The sequence below is a fragment of the Mirounga angustirostris genome, unplaced genomic scaffold (assembly GCF_029215605.1).
Source record: "Mirounga angustirostris isolate CCGP_5_RB_7025 unplaced genomic scaffold, mMirAng1.0.hap1 SCAF_1, whole genome shotgun sequence".
In the NCBI taxonomy this organism is placed as follows: Eukaryota; Metazoa; Chordata; class Mammalia; order Carnivora; family Phocidae; genus Mirounga; species Mirounga angustirostris.
In genome coordinates this window covers 93,857,559-93,879,104 of record NW_026991709.1, presented here as the reverse complement: position 1 = coordinate 93,879,104, position 21,546 = coordinate 93,857,559, and the positions used below count along the sequence as shown (strand labels likewise).

Genomic DNA, 21,546 nt, shown 5'->3' with positions numbered 1-21,546 from the left:
TTCTCCATGAATGTTAACCATTAAAAGCAAAAACAAAACAAACCCAACAGCAACAGAATTGTGGACAGACCCAGAAGAAAGTGGAGCTGGTGATAAAACTGAATTCCTGAATCATTTTTATTTTCTCTGAAATCTAATCTAATTAAATTGCTTGGAGATGAGAAGGGAGAGGAAACCAAAGCTGGCGTGGCAGGTGCTGACCAGAGCCCATGAAGCACGGTTAAACCCCCAATCACCAGCTATCATCCAGGAATCATTACAACTCTCTCCCACTTGGGCAACCTCCTCCCACCCAGAACAAGGACAATACAGATAACTTGGCAAGAGCATTCTGAGGCTGCATTTTCACTTTGAAGTTGCCCACTATGCCGGCTCACTCCACTGACCCACTCCAAATTGTTTTTGAACAACAGGCAGACCCAGATATAACTGTTCACATCTGGAGGTAAGTTGGACACAGCAAGTGCAACTTAGGTCATATTGGCACAACTAAAAGAAAGAGACACATATGGAAGGATATTTAAGAAAAATAATTCTCCCAAAGAATTTAAAAAGAACCGATGATTCAAGAGCTTCAGGAAGAGATATAAGAGATCAGAGAGTAAGATGAAGTAAAATGGCATCAACCAGGAAAGAAATGAAATGTAACATTGAAAGCATTTTGGAAATAAAAACCACAACAGAAACGGTAAGAAGTATAGATATGTCTGAAAAAAAGAATCAGTGACTTGGAAGATGGGCTTGAGAAAATAGAGAAGCCTGAGGTAAAGGAAAGACAATGAGTTGAGATGATAGATATAAGGAGAGGTGACTCAAAATATGGCACCCATCAACCCTTCTTGGAAAAGTTACTTGCAAAATTGAGAAAATCAAAAGGCAGTCTAAGATAAAGAATTTAAGAATGGGAAAGACACTGCCTCCTTAATGGATCGTTGGTGAGCAGTGAATCCTTTAAATATCAAACTAAGGTAATCAATAGCAAGAATTATTACAAGAATTATTACAATGAGTTGCAGGGTTGACATCATCAATGTAAACAATCAATCAGGTGGTCCAGGAGGGCAAGCTGGGCATCTCAGAGGCACCAGCAGTGGGGTGTTCATGGGCGGAGTCACCAAGGTACAATTTGGCATTATTCCTGTCTGCAGAGGTGCATTTGGCCCTCTGATCTGTCCAGAGATTCTGTGAGCTTCCCTTTAAAAAAATTTATTTTTCTGCTTAAATTAGCTAGAGTGGATTCTGTTGTTTGTCATTGACACTCTGTCTGATAAGCCCTTCAAATAACATTTAAGAAACACAGGTGTGTGGTCAAAGTGGTAAGTGTGAGGGGAAAACAGTGCTCAGTTGGTAGGAATGTTGTTCCAACCTTTTGAAAGGGCAATTTGGAAGTGTTGATGAAAATTTTAAACATAAATCCCCGTGACCCAGAAATTGTACTTCTATTCTAGGAACTTCTCTTACATATTTAAACACACTTTCATCACTCAACAAGTCTATACTAAAAACTACTAGGCCCTGGAGATACTGCAATAAACAAACAAATCCCTACTCTCAAAAAAAAAAAAAGAAAGAAAAATCCTTACTCTCTTGGAACTCACATCCTGAGGTGGAATGGTAGAGAGAAAACAGATAGTAAAGAAGGTAACACTTCAAAGATACAATATGTTAGAAGGTGAAAAGTGCTAAAGGGAAAGGAGAATGCAGGAAGGGGAACCAGGAGGTGTACTTAGTAATTTGTGACCAGGGAAGATGTTCATGTGAGTAAAGACTTGAAAGAGGTAAAAGATTAAGTCTTATGGTATTTGGAAGAAAAGAGTTACGAAAAGAGGAGATGGCAAGTGCAAAGGCCCTGAGGCAGAAGCATACATGGCACATAAAAAAATAGGCCACTAGGAAGCTAGTGTGGCTGGAGCAGAGTGGGATATGGTTCAGAGAGGTAATGGCTTTGGGGGCAGACAGTATAGCTTTATAGGCCATTGTAGGGATTTTGGTTTCTCTCTGAATTTGAGAAGGAAGCCACTGGGAAGTTTTGAGCAGAGAGGGATAATATATGACCTGACATTTTAACATGACTATTCCAGCTGCTGGATTGAAAGAGGGCAGGACAGGGAGCCATTCAGGAGGCTATTCAAATAATCCAATCAACAAATGGATAGTGGCTTGGAGTTGGCAGGATGGGAAGGTAGCAGTAGAGTGGGGAGATGTGGTCAGCTTACAGGAATGGGCCAAAGTGTAGGGACAAAGATGTTCAAGGCAATGTTGTTTGTAATTGTGAAAAACTAAAAATAACCTAAATGTTTAGTAACAGAAGGCAGGTTAAATAATTAACCAGGTTAAATTATGGTAATTTTTTTAACTTAAAAATTATAGGGGTGCCTGGGTGGCTCAGTCAGTTAAACATCCGATTCTTGATTTCCTTCGGCTCAGGTCATGATCTCAGGGTTGTGAGATTGAGCCCTGAATCGGGCTCCGTGTTGGGCATGGAGCCTGCTTAAGATTCTCTCTCTCCCTCTCCCTCTGCCCCTCTCCCCAAAAAATGAAAATAAAAGTAAAAAATAAAAAATAAAGAGGGCACTTTTTATGATGAGCACTGGGTGTTGTATGTAAGTGATGAATCACTGAATTCTACTCTAGAAAACAATATTGCACTGCATGTTAACTACCTAAAATTTAAATTTAAAAAACCTGCAGTAGTTGAAAGCATGTATATTTTTTAATTAAAAATCTAAGCAAATAAACTCATTTTTTTAAAGATTTTATTTATTTATTTGACAGAGAGAGACACAGCGAGAGAGAGAACACAAGCAGGGGGAGTGGGAGAGGGAGAAGCAGGCTTCCTGTGGAACAGAGAGCCCAGGACCCTGGGATCATGACCTGAGCCAAAGGCTTAACGACTGAGCCACCCAGGCGCCCCGAATAATACTCATTTTTAATGCTATTCAATTTCAGCAAAGAGGGATATGATGCAGTTTCAACAAAAGCATGTTTTTGGACCATGAAATCATTTTGTTTGGTAATTAAAAATGCAAACCTAGAAGCATTGAAATTAGAGTTTCTTATTTTAAAAAGAGTCAAACAAATATGCACCTGCATTTGTCAAACTAGGGTACTGTAATTCATGACTAGTCACTACAAAGCACATACTTCTATTATTTTTTTATTATTTATTTATTTTTAAGTAAACTGTAGGCTCAACATGGGGCTCAAACTCATAACCGGGAGATCAAAAGTGGCAGGCTCTATGGACTGAGCCAGCCATGCGCCTCTCTATTCTTTTTTTAAAAACAATTTTTGGTACAGCAGATATAGTCTAGAAATTGAGGAAACAAGATACTAGACAAGTGATGGTTTTTACTTAAAGATTGGCTTTGCTGTTACAAAGCATCTAAGATCTGAATAGGCAAAAAAATTTGTCTAAGGGATGAAACTGGAAAGTGGATATGTGATTCTGAATCCACATAAGGCCAGGTATCCATCTAGTGGAGGCTAAAAACCATTAGATAAGAATTATCTCAATATCTCAGTGATCATTTATTAATCACTAACTGTATGCCAGGCACTGTGCCTTGTGTTTTTTATGACAACTTCTGACTTTACAATACATAATCTAATTTCACAAATTTGTCCAAAGTCGTTAGCTAAAAAAGAAAAAAAAGGAAGTGCTGAAACTCATACTTGGATTATCTCATGCCAAAACCCATCCTCTTTCTGCTATTACTACTCTGTAACAGGGAGGGTATTAATCAGGATTGATTTTTGAGGCTTGTTCTTGGGAAAGAATAGCGTATCCATTAGGATTGTATTCAATTGCTTGTGACACAGCCCCTGGTGTGTTGCCCTGTGTCTTAAAACAGCTGCTCCTCCTCCAACTTTACAAGCACCTCACAGCAGGAAGGAAACAGAAGGAGAAATGCGGTGGCAACTGTATTAGGAAAGTACAATCTCAGGATGTGCTAGGCAACTTCCTCCTACATCTCAGTGGCCAGAATCAAGTCATCTTGACTGTCCCGCAAAGATCTCTGGGGAGATGAGCATTCCCGCCCCCCGCCCCGCCCCCACTCCACCTATTGCCTTTCCTAACAAAATCTGGGTTCTCCTAGAAAGGGGAAATGGAGATCAGGAAGGCAGTGAGCAATGTCTGCCCCATGAAGAATATTTGGCAGATCAAAGATGTTGGGGGAGGAATAGTTACCTCAGAAGTGCTACAGGATCAGGGGCATTCTAGGGGCTCTGGGCACCACTGTTGAATTTTGTTGCAAGAAAGGCAAGGAAATGTAGTCTTTGTTCTAAGTGGTCCTAGGATCCAGCTTCAGTTCTGTTATCGTGGAAGGAGAGAAGAGACATTGGGGAACAACCAAGGGCTCTGCCTCAGTCCCTCCACAGGCCCCTGAGACAGGGTTTCTCCTTGGGAAGGCGTCTGATGCGCACAGCCACCAGCTCTGGAATCTTTTCCAGACAGGCGGAGCCTGAGGGCAGTTGCTGACACAGGCTTTGGGAATGGAGGGAAAGCAGAAGGCACTCCGGGGATATCTGGGGATGCTGGGAGCACCTGAAGACAAATTCAGCCTGCTGGATTGGCCTGGAAAGTGTCAGTAAGAGTGAGGCTAGCCCCTCGGAGTCCCCTCTTCCCAACTCTGTCACTAGTAAGTCTTCATTTCGTTCTTGGGGGAGTAATAACCCTACCTTGTAGGGCGGGTGTGAGCTTAGTTTCAAGCGATGCATGTCCAGCTCCTGTTTTAATATACACTCCATAGATGGCAGCTGTTATTTTTTATAGGAGCATCATCTGGCCCCCCACGGCCCCGGCTCTAACTCAGCTGACATCCTCTCCTTCTCAGCTATACTGACTCACATACCATTCCTCTTACCAGAATATGCACGCCCTGCCTAGCTTTCTGCTTCTGGCTTTGCTCACGGTGGAATCCCGGCTGGAACGCTTCACATGCCGGTGAATCCTGTAGTCCTTCATGACAGCTCACCTCTCCCCTTCAGGGACTCTTCTCTGGGGAGGTCCTCGGTTCCCTTGGCAGCGCGCACTTACTTCTACCACCGCTCGGTTCTTACTGCACCCTCTGGCGGGCGTTTACTAGATTCCTTGTAAAGCCAGGCCAGGCTCTCTGAGAGGTTAAGAGAGGCTCAGGCCAACTCCCCTCGTTCAGGGCTCTGCATGAAAAGGAGGAGGAAATTGTGCCACATTTTAAATGTTTAAACGACTGGCAAATTGTAGGTATTCAACAAATACTTACTGAATAAATACAACATTTTAGCACCGTTGTTGACGAAAAATAAGACAATGCAATACAATTGTGCTATTTGCAAATGTGCTATTTGCAGATTTTTATATAAAAAGGTGAATTCATAGTGCACTACAGGCAGTTGCTTGGTGGCATGCATGTTTCAAGCTCTGTCACCCTGTGTGTACCTTCATCTGGAGACAACTGCCAATGGTCCCCTGCCCACCCTGCAGATATAGGAGCTCCCTGGGTTGGGGCTAGGGCCTCCAGGCCTGGTACGTGGAAGGGGGTCTCACTGAGCCGCGGGAGGCTCCGGCTCTCCCCATCCTCCATCGCCTTTCGCCCCCCCGCCAGCAGGCGGCGTCCCTCCGGCCAGCCTCCCACCGGGGTCGCGACGGGGCGTGCGCGCTCACAGGCTGCCCGGCTCGGACGCCCGCACTTCCTGGTCGGAACGGGCCTAGCGGCGGCGGGGTCCCACCGCACTCTCAGGGGCCGCGCTCGCTGCCCCCGCCCTCCTCCCGCTAACGCTCGGGGCGGAGCCGGGCGGGCGCGCGGGGCTCCCGCCCCTCTCCCGGCGGTCACCTGGGGCCCGGCGCAGCAGGTGTCTGGTCTGGCGTCCCGCGCCGGGGACTCGGAGCGCGAGCCGGGACCCTCGACGCGTCGGGTGAGTGCGAGGGCCGGCGGTCCGCCGCTGCTTGCCCGCCCCGGGCTTCGGGTGGTCGTTCCACCCGCGCCGCTCGCGGCTTCTCCGGCGGGCGCTGGGCGCGTCGAGGAGGGAGACGAATTTCTCTTTCAGGGATTCAGAGGCTGGCGTTTCTCCACCACTTAAGAGATCGCGGAGTGCGGCGGGGGCCCTTGGCGGAAAGCTGCAGACGCCGGAGCCTCACCGCTTGGGCTTGGGGGTTATCGCGTAGTCTCCGCGCCGGCTGTCTGTCGTGGGTTTGGGGTCCGGGGGCCCGGGGATGAAAGCCGGTGGCCTGGGTTGGCCAGATGCTCGCACCCTGTCTCTCCAGTGGAGATGGCTTTTAAACATGATAAAATAGGTGCTGTTTTCGAAATGATGTATGTAATTTTTATTCTTCTGGCACCCAGGGGTGGGTGTAATCAGTCACGTACACAGACGCACGTGTGTTCGTTGGGGCGGACTCTGCGTTCCCTCTCCTCGCCTTTCGGCGTTGGGGACTGAGCCCCCGCGCGCCCGGCGCTGGGATTAAGCCTCACGGTTTTTGCGGGGCCGTGTGTTCGCGGAGACCGTGGCGTCCTGGCTGGCTCCTCTGCCCTGGCTGGCTCAGAATTCTCCCTCGATAACCTGGGACTGCCCTCCGGAACTCGTTAGCTGAAGCTGCCTTTTCTCACCTGAGCAGGTGAGCCCAGGGACTTGGCGGCAGGGCCCACCCCCGGAATTCCAGAGGCGACCGCAAGGACCCAGCTGGCGGAGGAAGGTCCAGCAGGGAGGGAACGCGCTCGCTTCGCCCCACCTTGTGCAAATGACTCGGGTAAGGCGGGGGTGTGCTCAAACCCCAGAAATAAACCCACACGGATCAGAATTGCGAAGGACACGTGATTGAGCGTTGGGCTCTGAGAATTGCTAATAATCGCTCGGGTCAAATCGTTTCGCTTCTACTTTAAAGATTTTTTTTTTTAACTTCTTTAATTATAGAAACGACTGCTTAATATACGTATCTGATTTTCTTGACAAGCCTCTCAGACTGGAATCTTCTTGTGGCATCCGCGGTATTGAATTATTGGGAATTGCCAGTAGAGATCAGCCTGGCCGCTCTGAGAATCACTGGGAAGGAGAACCTGCAGTTTAAACACTGTTGAAGAGATCTGACACGCAATGCAATGTGCGAATGTTGGTTGGATCCTGAAGGAAAAAAGTTCATAAAAAATTGAGCTGATAAAGGAATTTTTACTGGCTAGTCGATAGTATTAAGATTGGCTTTGTTATTTTTGGTGATGGCATTATGATTATGGTTTTTTTTTTTTTTAAGCTTTATCTTTTAGAAATACATACTGAAGTTGAAATACAGGTGGAGGATTTGCTTCGAAATAATTTAGTTTGGGGGAGCGCTGCTAGTGGAAAAGTGAGGGGGGGGAGCTCCAGAGGAGATTGGCTGTGAGTTGTCGCTAACGGGATGAAGGGTGGAGTATGGAATTCCTTACACTATTGTCTCTACTTTGGTATGTTTGGCATTTTCCTTTAAAAGTAACACCACCACCATCACCACCAATGGAACTTTATTTTTGCAGAAGGTAGGTTTGGAAGGCACTGCTGGTGTTTCTAGATTCCAGACCTTCGTTCTGCAGACCCTCACTCTTTGTAAATCGGGTGTAAAGCCTGCCTCTCCAGACTCATTAAAAAGTCGTCTTTTTCTCCCTCCCGCGGAGCTGCTTTATTATTATCTTTGGGTTTTTTTGCTCTGAAGGCATCGGGTGTTGCTGAGTGTGACCGAGCTGAGGGGATCAAGTTGATGCAGGTGGATGCTGGGTCAGCTTTTTTTATACAAAGAGTATTAGCAAGCTGGAGATTGAATTGTGTGCCAACAGACAGGTTGTGTAAAATGTGTTAGCAATTTTTCTGAACTGCCCAAATACTTTCCAAGTTATGCTCATCAAAAAAACAGAGCTCAGAGTAGTAAACACACGACTTACCCACTTAAGATGTGTGTATACTTGTGGAAGCATGCTATACATCAATAAAAAGTGTACATTATAAAAACAAATCACAGGGTCAGTGGAGATGTACTTACTGCCTGAAAGAGATCTTATCTGTTTGTATTGTCCTTTTCACCTTGTTTGCCTCAGGCATCATGATGTGTAAATATTTAGCAAAGAATTGACTCCTAAAACATTCTGCCCTGTTCTTTTTGCTTTCCAAGAACCTGCTTTGAAGGAGAGGGACGTGGGCAGTAATATCTATATAGTCATCCAACTTGCTCATTTTTTTTCTCTAGATTTATCATACAATTCCTACTCATTCTGTCATGCTTGATTAGTAATTTGGGAATGTGGCGATTGCGTGAGGGGGCTGTTAAAATTTGGGTTGGGGAGAGGCATACTGCTAAAAAATAAACCTGCATTTCTTAGTAGCTTCGGTGGAACTGACTATAATGCCTCTTTGCTTTTAAGAGAAAAACTAAGTAAATGATACTGTGATCGTTGAAAGTTGAAGTGCTAGATCAACCTAGCCCTTGCTGGTGTGGTTCCACTAGTGGAAAGAAGTTGTAAAGATGCCGTAAGTCAGTCCGTGGAGGAAATGCCAAAGCATGTCCCAGTTTTGTCACAGGGTGTGGGAAAATGAGAACTGACAAAAATCCCTTACAGTTGGAAAATGTCATAGTGAATTTTTGATGATACTTAAGTGTAGCCGTTTGGCCTGTGGCTCAGTTTTCTTTGTGTGGGTAAAAGAAAGATGCAGCTGGTTAAGTGACTTTATTTTCTACCTCAGTTCTCTGAAACAAGAATGTGGAGAGAGAAAACAAACTTGCTGGGCCCTTAAGTGACCGGTCAGTGACCTAATGTTTCCTGGCCTCTGTGTGAGGGTGGGGGGGATTCAGCCCTGAGGAGTTGATTGCTAATAGCAGTTTTAAGGAATGACTACAACTGTGATTCCATCTTCTGCCCGCATCACGTTATGGAAGGGTAGAAACACATTAGGGAAGCAAATTAGTGCTTTGTTGGCCTTGAAATGAGAGGAAAAGCTGTTGGCAATCAGGTCAATCATACTTCTCTAGTTTGTAAGCACCCTGCTTTCATCTGCACCACTTCATGCCATCCTGTGGGGTTAGAACAGCGGTGCTGGAGCATGATTCTAGTTTCTAACAGATGAGGACAATGAAATCTAAAGAAGCTAAGACTCAGCCAAGTCAATTCTTTAGAGATATGGGGGAAAGAAATTTGGCATTTATGAAGGGTTCATGGTAGTCTTCACACACACACACACACACACACACACACACACACACACACGTTTTTTAAGTCTCACAAATCTCTCAGAGTTGGTCTCATCAGCCATTTTGCACATGGAATTGTAGCTAAGAGGGGTTGGTTAATAGTTCACTTGAGGCCTTGCATCTAGTAAGAGTAGAGCCAGGATTCAAACTCAGATCTGTTGAATTGTAGTGTTTACATGATTCTCCAGCCTCTGTGTTGTCCACACTGCCTTTTTTATTTTATTATGTTATGTTAGTCACCATACATTACATCATTAGTTTTTGATGTAGTGTTCCATGATTCATTGTTTGCGTGTAACACCCAGTGCTCCATTCAATACGTGCCCTCTTTAATACCCATCACCAGGCTAACCCATCCTCCCACCCCTCTCCCCTCTAGAACCCTCAGTTTGTTTCTCAGAGTCCATAGTTTCTCATGGTTCACCTCCCCATCCGATTTCCCGCCCTTCATTTTTCCCTTCCTGCTATCTTCTTCTTCTTTTTTTTTAACATATAATGTATTATTTGTTTCAGAGGCACGGGTCTGTGATTCACCAGTCTTACTTCACAGTGCTCACCATAGCACATACCCTCCCCCACTGTCTGTCACCCAGCCACCCCATCCCTCCCACCCCCACCACTCCAGCAGCCCTCAGTTTGTTTCCTGAGATTAAGAATACTGCCTTTTGCAGACAGCTGAGCTCCACACCCGAGTTGGTTAGCCTAGGCAAGCCGTCTTTTATTGACCACTCTCAGCTGCCTTGGATGTTTTATCAGGCCAGCAGAGTTAAAATTGAACCAGTGGTGCAGATTGGGAGATTGAAATATTCTGTGCCCAGGGATTCCCAAAGGCAGTACGGAGCAGCCTCCTCCCTGGCGCAGAGTAGTGCCCCGGGTTCCCCTGGTCTCCGCTACTCCCTGAAGCGTCTGCCATCTCGAGGCAGGGCCCCACACATCGGCGATGCTGTTTCTCCCACAGTGAGCAGTCTTTTTGTGGATGCCTCTGTCCAAAAGGGGATAACAAAAATAGGTCGAGGGGCGCCTGGGTGGCTCAGTCAGTTAAGCGCTGCCTTTGGCTCAGGTCACGATCCCAGCTGGGATCAAGTCCCACATCAGGCTCCCTGCTCAGCGGGAAGTCTGCTTCTCCCTCTCCCTCTGCTGCTCCCCCTGCTTGTGTGCTCGCTCGCTCTCTAATAAATAAATAAAATCTTTAAAAAAAAAAAAAATAGGTCGAGAGGCTCTTGTCCCAAGAAAAATGGGAAAGTGCATATTCATTTGAGGGAATGAAGAGTCTTGTTTTCTCTGCAGTGTTTGCATGTCAGAGGTACAAGGTACGTCATTTCCCTGCACCCTGCCTGCTTGGGCTTATCACACACAACTTTAGTTCCTGTCCCTGCTCTACAACACAGATGGAGTGCTGCATTGTGGGCAAGCCACAGTGGAGAAAAGGAATGCCCCCAATACCCAAACCACTAACTCTTTGTGAGTGGGAGTATGGGTCTTGTGCACCTTGGGATTCCCCAGGGTGTCCCGTGGGGATAGGGATCCACTGGGATCCACCTGGATCCTGGAGCTTGGGTGTTGGCTCTCTGGAACTGCTCTGAGGGTTCTGAGGACTTGCAAGGGTACTCCCCACCCTCCGTTCCTGCCCACCCATCTCCAGCCTGGGACAGGTCTGCTACACGCTGCTTGCTTACACACAGCCCCATCCAAGGGCTCTGCAGGAATGAGGAACTGGATGCCCACAGCCCAGCCGTTGAGAGATTTCTGTGATACAAGTTGAAGGATGGCCCAATTTCCTCATCTTGACACTTTCAGTTAAGGGTCATGGAACAGATGTTCTCACCTCTGTCTATATCTGGAGTTTTATTACAGTTGAAGCTTCTGTTTTGATCTTTGTTTCCTTCCCCTGCAGTCTTGAGTGTTCACAGATCGGGTGTGGGGGGGAGGGTCAAAAAGGAAGAGAAAATACCACAAATGGAACCTCGTGGAGTGGTTTTGAGGAAATGTCAGGTGATGTTTTGGGGTCTGTCACTAGAACTGTCTGTAGGCATATACATACAGTAAGGTGATAGAAAAGAACAAGTGAGGGCTGTAAGTAGAATGCCTTGTTTAGTTGAGAGACACAAGTTTAGAGACTGAGGTGTTTGGGAAATGCTAGACTAGCCAGTTGATTGGATCCTTTCAGAACTCAGATTCAGGTTTGTGGGTGCGTGCTCCTTCAGATAGGAGATTACTGAGTCCCTGGTCAAACAGACAGATGGCAAGGGAAAGCGGCTGATTGGTTATTGGCCAGACCTAACAGAGGTGAGGTGGAGGGATCCTGGGTGTGGACTGTAGCCAGATCTCTGGATTTATTTCTGGTTTTTCTACCTAGCTGTGTGTCCTTGACCAATTTTTTTTTTTTAACCACTCTGAGCCTCAGTTTTCTCCTGTGCAAAACGGATGTAATAATAATCCCCATCTTGTAGAGCTGTGTGGATTCCATGGCACATCAAGCCTTACGGAATAAGGATTCACCGGGGTTTAGCTATTATTGTTGTTGGTAGAGCCCTGCCTCCTTCACTTTTGCCTTTATTTGCAGCATTTTCCCCCATGGCTTTAGAAGGCAGGCTACAGGGGAGAGATGGTTCCCAGTTCTGACCCCTCTGTTTTCAGAGTGAGCCAAGGGCTGCCCATCTGAGCAGCCTCATAGCCTTAGGGAAATGTTATCCATGACAAAAGCTAACAGGGTGTTTGATGCGGTAGCAGCTTTGGAATTGACAAAGAGAGCGAGGCCTGAGCCCATGACAGTGAACCCTGAGCTTTGGCTCTGTTGTTGGGGGAGTTAAAATCTGCACTGACTCTGGAGAGCAATGGAATCTCCTGGCATTCCATGTGGGTGCAGACTCCATCCTGTGGTGGAAGAACAGGCTGACGTCAGCGCGGAATAGAGGGATGGACGCAGGAGTCCCAGCCCCACCTCTGCCACCTTCTCTGGTGGCTTGTGGTGCCACTGTGCGACCAGTGCCTCTCCGTCAGCTGGGGATAAGTGGGTCTCATAGGAGTGTTGGGAGAGGTTTACAAAAATTTTGTGAAATCCTGACACAGGTACAATGAAGCCCTGTGTCCAGCTTGCCCCCTGTTTAGAAGTAAAATCATAGAGCGGGTACACTGGCAGGTTTACCCTTTAACTCGGAGAAGTAAGGAAGATGCTATTAACTAACACTTACATGGCACTTTGTAGTTTTCAGAGGAGCTAATTTGATCATCAACCAGTGGTGCAGATTTATTTGTATTTGTTTCTATTGCCTTTCGTTGCCTACCAGGAGAGGTGCCAAAGCAAAGTGAGACTCGGGCCAGAAATGAGCCCAGAAGTGGGAACATAGCACTGGGCTTCATTAGAGGAGGTCAAGGTGAGTGTATATTCCTTACCCCCTTAAGGAATTCTGAGGAGCCCTGACATCCTAGGGAGGGAGAGGGAGAGATTGATAGTTGGGGTGTTCCTAGGAAGCAGAAAGCACCCACTGTGTCCAGGGAGGCTGAGCGGAGGCACAGGCAGCCCCCTCCAACCATCTGAGGCTGTGGGCTCCCCTGTTGACAGCTTCTGCCCAGACCTATTTGTGGAAGCACCAGCTGGGGGTCAGGGAGGAAGGGAGTGGGTTGCTGGACCCCTTCCTTCTCCTCGCCCATATCCAAACTTGTAGCTTCAGCAGTCCAGCCTACCTGCACTAAACCAGTTGTCCTCCTTCTCCCATTTTTCTCCCTCCACCCCCAGCCAGGTGTTCCAGTGAGTTCTCTTACAGCCTCACACTCGCACCCCACCCCCCAGCTAATAAGCCCCCAAGCCTGCTCTCTGTCACCGGCCCTTGGATGGGCTTCTCTCCACCGCCTCCTCCACTTTCCATGGGTACCCTTGCATCCCTTTATCTTCATCACGCACAGGCTTCTTCCTTTCCATTTTATTTTATTTTGGAAAGGTGAAAGGAAAAAAAAAATCCTCTATTACCCCCACTGTTCAAGGACGCAAAGACGTGAACATTTTGGCATATTTCTTGCCAGTTTTGTTGTGTTTTGCTTTTTTAACAAAATAATGATTTTAACATGTTATAAACATTTACTTCATTTTATGTTAGCATTTTAACAAAGTTCTCATACTGTGATTAAAATTTACCACTGCATTTTTTCATGTCATTACAAATACGGTGCGTAATAACAACATGCTATTTCAACCTTTTTTGAGCCATTCCCTTACTATTAGAGAACTAGGTGGGTGCTTATTTTTTGATATTGTGAATCATTCTAAGTTGCATATACATAAACCTTTGATTCTGTGATATAATAAGAAATAAATACACTTGGTCCTCATCCCCAGTTCTGGTACAGAGCTCCTGGTGAGAGGAGTATCTTTTGTTATTCAGAATAAGCTCCTTTCCATTATAAGGGAGTTTGTGCTAATGAGATCATTCTGACCAAATGGGGGCTGGTTGCCGGAGGAGCCAACCCTGTGATTAGAGGGGTGGAGCTTTCAGCCTCTACTCCCCCGCCAAGGGGCTGGAGATTGACTTAATCACTAATGGCCAATTATTTAATCAGTCATGCCTAGGTAGTGGGATTTGGAGAGCTTCAGGTTGGTGAGCACATCAAGGTGCTAGGAGGGTGATGTGCCCAGAGCAGGTGTAGAAGCTCTGCGCCCTCTCTTCGTACTTTGCCCTGTGCATCTCTTCATTTGGCTTTTCCTGAATTGTAGCCTTTATAATAAACCAGTAATAGTAAAGTGTTGCCCTGAGTTCTGTGACCTGTTAAATTGTTAAACCTGAGGGGGGCATTGTGGGAACCCCCGATTTTTAGCTTGGTAGAAGTGTAAGTGACAACCTGGACTTGTGGCTGGCATCTGGAATGGGAAGCAGCCTTCTTGGGGGGGGGCTGAACCCCCACCCTGGGGGGTCTGCGCTAACTCTGGGCAGTGTCAGAACTGCTTGGTGTGGAAAACCTCACATTTGGTGCTAGAAGTGTTGTGAGTAAAGACCGTGTTTTTACCTTTTTTTCTTTCTTTCTTTTTTTTAAAGATTTTATTTATTTATTTGACAGAGAGAGACACAGAGAGGGAACACAAGCAGTGGGAGAGGGAGAAGCAGGCTTCCTGCGGAGCAGGGAGCCCGATGCGGGGCTCGATCCCAGGACCCTGGGATCATGACCTGAGCCGAAGGCAGACGCTTAATGACTGAGCCACCCAGGCGCCCCCAGAATCCATTTTTTAAAAAGACCCGCACAGGTTTAAGAAGTACTGGTTTCCAAGACCACGATCTTACCAATCACAGGGAGCCTGGCATTGATTACCCCTGATCTGTCTATACACATACATTTTTCCTATTCACCCAGTATTGGGATAGTCCTCTCTGTACCACTGGTTTTCAGTCTCCCATCCGCCCCTACTGTAAGATGGTCTGAGGACAAGAGCTCACTCCCCTCAGTAACACTGATTCCGGGATCAGCAGAATCTCTGGGAAGCAGGGGGAGTTCCACTCTGCCCCCTGTGAGAAGCCCTGATATATACAGCTTGTAGCTTGCTTCTGTCATTTAACATTATATTGTCAGCATTTTCCAGTACACTTTCCTGCAAAGCTTGTCTTTCATGGCTGCAGGTAGTGTGACCATTATGATTCATTTGACTACTTCCCTGTTGTCAGGCAGTTAAGTTGTTTTGATTCTTCGGGGGCGTGAGAGTGTTCTGTAGGCAATTACGAGTATGCCAAAGTGAGCTGCTCATTCCTTCAACTCTTGATTATTTCCTTACGATAAATTCCTGGAGTGGAGATACTGGATCAAAAGCCATAAACGTTGTAAACGGTCTTGAGAAAGTACGAGGAGTGTAGGAAGTACCCTGACACTACCCTCCTGGGCACTGGCCAGTGTGGGCTGTAGACAGACTCATTCATCATCGCATCTCCAGGCCTGGCTTAGCGCAGACTCTAAGCTGTGCCTCTGAGGGGGCTTGGGGGCGGAAGGGTGGAGGCTTCCTGTGGTGGCAGCGTTCCTTTCCTCCTAGCCTGAGTCATGAGCTGTTAGAGATGCCACTGTCCAGGCAGCAGCTTCAGGGCAGAGGAGAGCAGGTATGTGGGTGTGAGTGTGGGTGGGTGTGTGGACCTGTGGTTAGTGGAAGCCCAAAATGCCTACCTCATTTGCTAGTCCTGAATCTGCTGGACTTGATTGGCACCAAATGTGGTTTTGCTTCAGAAGTCTGAGACTGTTAGGTTGTCTGACCCTTTTTCTTTCCATTACCAGACCAGGAAACTCACGGTAACCAAACATCGTTCTGAAAGGTATACTCTGATTCTGACATGAAGAAAAAGTGAACTATCAATATTGTGTTTGTGATTGAGCTGCAGTTTGAAGTTGGATGCCTGGAAAATATTTTTAGCCCTCCATAAATATTTTTGGAGTAAATGAGTGAATGAATATGCAAAGAATAAATGAGTTTGATTCTGTTCCATAACACACATAAGTTAAATATATATGTATCATATGATATAATTAAAACATTTGAAAAAGAGTATTAAATCACTAGCCACTCATTTTTATTAACTATTTGACATGTTATGGTTTCCAAATAGACACTTATCCTACCTTCAGGAAATAAACGTGATAGAGTTTGTCTAGTAGTAAGGTTTTGGTGGAGTTTTGGAGGGCATTTTTAATCATTTAAAAATTCATCGAGGTGCATACAATAAAATGCACAGCTCTTAAGTGTTGTGTGTGGGGTTTTTTTTAAAGATTTTATTTATTTATTTGAGAGAGAGAGAGAGAAACAGCATGAGAGGGGAGAGGGCCAGAGGGAGAAGCAGGCTCCCCGCCGAGCCGGGAGCCCGATGTGGGACTCGATCCCAGGATTCCGGGATCATGACCTGAGCCGAAGGCAGTCGCTTAACCAGCTGAGCCACCCAGGCGCCCCAAGTGTTGTGTTCTGATCAGTGTATGCACCCAGATAAACAACATCTCTGTCAAGGTACAGAACATTTTGAGGGCGCCTGGGTGGCTCATTCGGTTAAACATCCAACTCTTGACTTTAGCTCAGGTCATGATCTCAGGGTCCTAGGATCAAGCCCCACGTAGGGGCTCTGTGCTCAGAGGGGAGTCTGCTTTAGGATTCCCTCTCTCTCCCTCTACTCCTCCCCCCACTCACTCTCACTCTCTTTCTCTCAAATAAATAAATAAATCTTTTAAAAAAAAGATAGAACATTTTCATGCTCCAGAAATTTCTCTCATGCCCCTTTGCAGTCAGTCTCCCTACCCCGGAGGTAAAAGCTGCCCTGATTTCTAGCAACATAAGTGAGCTTTGCCTGTTCTTGAAATTCATATAAATGAAATGAAGCCAGAACAAAACTGGCTTCTTTTTGTCAACATGTTTTGGAGATTCATGCATGTTGTGTATTTCAGTAATTTGGTTTTTATTAATAAATAATACTCCATTTTTTATTATGGCACAATTTATCTGTTCTCCTTGGAAGATCATTTGGGTTGGGGCTATTATGTTGAATAAAGCTGTTATAAACATTCTTGTACAAGTTTAAAAAAAAAAGTTTTATTGTATAATTTACATGCCCTAAAATCCATCCATCATAAGGGTACAGTTCTTTTATTTTTATAGACTTTTACACCCATCACCACATTCTAATTTCAGAACATTTCTATCACCCCAAAGTTGGCTCATGCCACCTTACAGCCAAGACACCATTAATCTACTTTCTGTCTTTTGCCTTTTCTGGATATTTCCTATAAATGGAATCCTAGAATATGCAGTTTTTTGTGTCTGGTTTCTTCCACTTAGTGTAATAGTTTTGAGGTTCATCCATGTTGCCACATATATCAGTAGCTTGTCCTTTTGTATTGTTGAATAGTATTTAGTTTTATGGATGTGTACCATATTTTGTTTATCCATTTACTTGTTGATGGACATTTTAATTGTTTCCAGTTTTTGGCCATTATAAATCATGTATGGGTGTTTATGTGGACCTATGTTTTTATGTTTGTTGGGTAGATTCTTAGGAGTGTGATTACTGGATCACATGGTAAGTTTATATTTAACCTTTTAAGAAGCTGCCACACTTTTCCCAGAAGTGACTGTACAATGTTAGAGTCTCACCAACAGTATATGAGGGTTTTGATTTCCCTACATTCTTGCCAACACTCAATATTGTTGTTTTGATTATAGCTGTTCGAGTGGATGTGTAGTGATATCTCATTGCAGTTTTAATTTACATTTCCCTAATGACTAATGATGTTGAGCACCTTTCCATGTGCTCGTTAGTCATTCATATATCTTCTTTGGCTAAATGTTTAGTTAAATCTTCTCATTTTTAAAATTGGGTTCTCATTGTTACCTTAGTTTCAAAATTTTAAAAATATTCTTTAAAATGTTTAATAAAAATATTCATGTTTTTAAAATTTCCTCTAAAAAGTTTTTTATCAGATATATGATTTGCAAATATTTTCTCTGAGTCTGTGACTTAGCTTTTTATTTTCTTAATGGTGCCTTTTATAGAAAAAGTTTTAAATTTTGATGAAGTCTAAGTTACCTGTTTTTTTTCTTTTATGGTTTGTGTTTTTAATTCCATATTTAAGAGATATTTCCTAACCTACAAGCCTTTTTTCTTAATATACTTTATTATTTTTTTTAAGATTTTATTTATTTATATGACAGAGACACAGCGAGAGAGGGAACACAAGCAGGGAGAGTGGGAGAGGGAGAAGCAGGCTTCCCGCTGAGCAAGGAGCCTGACGTGGGGCTCCATCCCAGGACCCTGGGATTATGACATGAGCCAAAGGCAGACATCTAACAACTGAGACACCCAGGCCCCCAGTAGACTTTATCTTTTAGAGCAATTTTAGATTCACAGCAAACTTGAGCAGAAGGTACAATTTCCCAAAGAGATTCCCTATCTACGCCCTACCGCCACACATACACTGCCTCCCTTGTTATATCGGAGTGGTACGTTTGTTGCAGTTGTTGAACCTACATTGATACATTCAGTTACCTCAAATCCACAGTTTGCACTGCAATTCACTCTTGGTGGTGTATATTCTATGGGTTTGGACAAATCCAGAAAGACATACACAATTCACAATTATAGTATCATACTAAAAATCTGTTCTTCCCTCCCTCCCCTCCTTCTCCTGGTGACCACTGATCTTTTTACTGTCTCCCTAATTTTGCCTTTTCCAGAATGTCATTCACTTGGAATCATATAGTGTGTAGCCTTTTTAAATTGTCTTCTTTCGGGCGCCTGGGTGGCTCAGTTGGTTAAGCGACTGCCTTCGGCTCAGGTCATGATCCTGGAGTCCCGGGATCGAGTCCCGCATCGGGCTCCCTGCTCGGCAGGGAGTCTGCTTCTCCCTCTGACCCTCCTCCCTCTCATGCTCTCTGTCTCAAATAAATAAATAAATAAAATCTTTAAAAAAAAAAAAATTGTCTTCTTTCACTTAGTAATATGCATTTAAGTTTCCTCTATGTCTTTTCGTGGCTTGATAGCATTTTTCTTTTTAAACCACTGAGTAATAACAGTTTATCCAAGGACATCTTGGTTTCTTCCAAATTTTGGCAATTATAAGTAAAGCTGTTGTAAACACTAGTGAGCAGTCTTTTGTGTGGACGTAAGTTTTCAACCCCTCTGGGTAAATACCAAGGAGGACAGTTGTATGGTAAGAATACATTTAGGGGCACCTGGCTGGCTCAGTTGGTGGAGCATGTGACTCTTGATCTCCAGGTTGTGAGTTTGAGCCCCATAGTGGTGTAAAGATTACTTAAAAACAGTCTTTTTAAAAAATATGTTTAGTTTTGTTAAAAAAAACAAAAAAACACTGCCAAACTGTCTTCCAGAGTAGCTGTACCATTTTGCATTCCTACTAGCAGTGAGAGTTCCTGTTGCTTCACATCCTCACGAGCACACGGTGTTGTCACACCAGTTTTTTGGTGGACATATATTTTGGTTTCTCCTGAATAAATACTTGAGAGTGGAAGTACTGAATCATAGGATAGGTGTATGTTTAAGTGCCAAACTGTTTTCCAAGGGATTATACCATTTTACACTCCCACGTCTTTTCTAGTACGTGGTATTGGTCATTTTAATTTTGGCCATTCTGATGGATGTGAAATTGTATGTCATTGTGATTCCAATTAGCTTTTTCCTGATGACTAATGATGTTGAGCACCTTTTCACTTGCTATTGATCATTTGTACATTTTCCTTTTGAGGTGTCTTTTCAAGTAGTTTGCCCATTTTTGTTTTGAGTGTCTTTTTATTCTTGATTTGTAGGCTATATATATGTATATATACATATATATATGTAATCTGGTAGTCTGGGCACAAGTCCTTTGTTAGATATACATATTGTGAATTATTTTTTCCAGCGTGTTTCTTGCCTTTTCATTTTCTTATGAGCAGAAGATTTAAATTTTATTGAGTCCTCTTTATCTAGTTTTTTCTTTTATGGTTGGTGCTTTTGTATTTTGCTTAAGAATTCTTTCCTACCCCAAGATTGCAAGGATATCCTCCTTTGTTTTCCTTCTAGAGGGTTTAATCTTAGCTTTTATGTTTAAACTTGTGATCCATCCTGAATTAATACTTGTGTGTGTGGTAAGAGGTGGGATTGAGGTGCCTTTTTTTTCCCCCCACACATTTATCCAGTTGGTCCAACACCATTTGTTGAAAAGACTTTCCATTGAATTGCATTGGTATTTTCCTGTAAATCAAATGGGCCTTTGGAGCCCTCTCATCTGTTCTCCTTAAGTCAATACCACACTTGTCTTTGCTTCTGCAGTTAAAAGGTCTGGAAATCAGGTATTCTAAACCTTCCAGCTTTGTTCTTTTTCAAAATTTTTGACTATTCCAGTCCTTTGTATTTCCTTATACATTTTAGAATCAGTTTGGTTGATTTTTCTATAAAGAGAGCATAGTTGGATTTTGATCGGGACTATATTGAATCCGTCAGTATGGGGAGCACTGCTCTCTTAATCTTTTTATCCATGGACATGGTATATTTTGTCATTTATTTAGGTCTTCAGTTTCTCTCAGCAGTATTTTATAGTTTTTAGCATTGATGTTTTGTACATAGTTTAAAAGTTTTGTTTCTACATATTTGATGTTTTTGAATCTATTGTAAAAATAGTATTTTTACATCTTAAGTTTTTGTTTATATATATGCACACGTGTATATATATAATTTTTAAAATTGATCTGCAACCTTAATAAAATTAATTTATTAATTGCAGTAAGTTGTTGCCTTAGCATTTTCTCTATACAGTCGACCCTTGAACAGTGCAGGGGTTAGAAGTGCTGACCTCTCCCCACAGTCGAAAATCCACATATAGCTTTTGAATCCCTAAAACTTAACTACTAGTAGCCTACTATTGACCAGAAGCCTAACCAATAATATAAACAGTTGATTAACACATATTTTGTATATGTATTATATACTGTATTTTTACAATAAAGTAAGCTACAGAAAAGAAATGTTAAGAAAATCATGAGAGAAAATACATTTACAGTACTCTGTTGATACCATAAGTTGATGTTCACTTACAAGATGAATCATTTGTCCGTCAGTACCTACATCAGTATTGTTTTATATGGTAAAAACCCTATAGCTGTTATATATACTGCTAACACTAGACATCAAAAACAAAAGACAATGTGAAAAAGAAATTCGTGTTTATTTACAGGTATAATGATTAACAAGCAACAATATGATTGTTTTTGGTAGCTTAGCCTATATGCTAATGAATAAATCATTAGAATATTTTTATGGCAGGGGAGCTTGGGTAGCTCAGTCAATTAAGGGTCCAACTCTTGGTTTTGGCTCAGGGTCATGAGATCAAGCCTTGGGTCTGGCTCTGCACTCAGCACGAAGTCTGCCTGAGATTCTTGCCCCCTCCCTCTCCCTCCTAACCTGCTCCATCCCCCTCACCTCACGCTCTCTCTCTCTCTCTCAGATAAATAAATAGTCTTTAAAATTTTTCTGGCATACAGTATTACTGTCATATTTGAAATGCAGTGTTGGAAACGTTACATTTTTTTAAGCAGCTTAACCTGTGGTGATAGGCTGATAACAGTTTCTCCAAGTAGGAGAGAGAGGGTCATACTGTATGGTAGTGTTATTCTTTGAAAACAAAGTTATAAAACAATATGAAAAACAACACATTATTAATTTTACATTAAATATCAGTCAGCTTATGCCTGTGCAGGAGAGGCTATCCACTTGCATACAAGCTTGTGTGTGATGTTTTATATGGTGAATACTTAGGTGATGCTGTTGATGAGGACATAAAAATGTGTCCTGCAGTTCTTGCCATACAGTTATTAGATTTTCACACGAAGATGCTCACACACACACACACACCAG

At 43.7% G+C, this 21,546-nt stretch overlaps 1 protein-coding gene across 5 annotated transcripts in view; it reads left to right on the top strand.

Moving 5' to 3' along the window:
* The first annotated feature begins 5,638 nt into the window (after nucleotides 1–5,638).
* The window catches only part of GPR160 (G protein-coupled receptor 160), a 118,888-nt gene continuing 102,980 nt past the window's right edge, over nucleotides 5,639–21,546 (top strand). For 3 of the 5 annotated variants that reach the window (XR_010409693.1, XR_010409694.1, XM_045903407.3), the window contains exons 1-2: nucleotides 5,641–5,898; nucleotides 6,599–6,730. The gene's annotated coding sequence lies outside the window, so the exon portion shown is untranslated. Of the gene's footprint in view, nucleotides 5,899–6,598; nucleotides 6,731–12,477; nucleotides 12,565–21,546 lie in introns of all 5 variants that reach the window. The other 2 variants (XM_064585569.1, XM_045903409.3) reach the window with 2 other exon arrangements.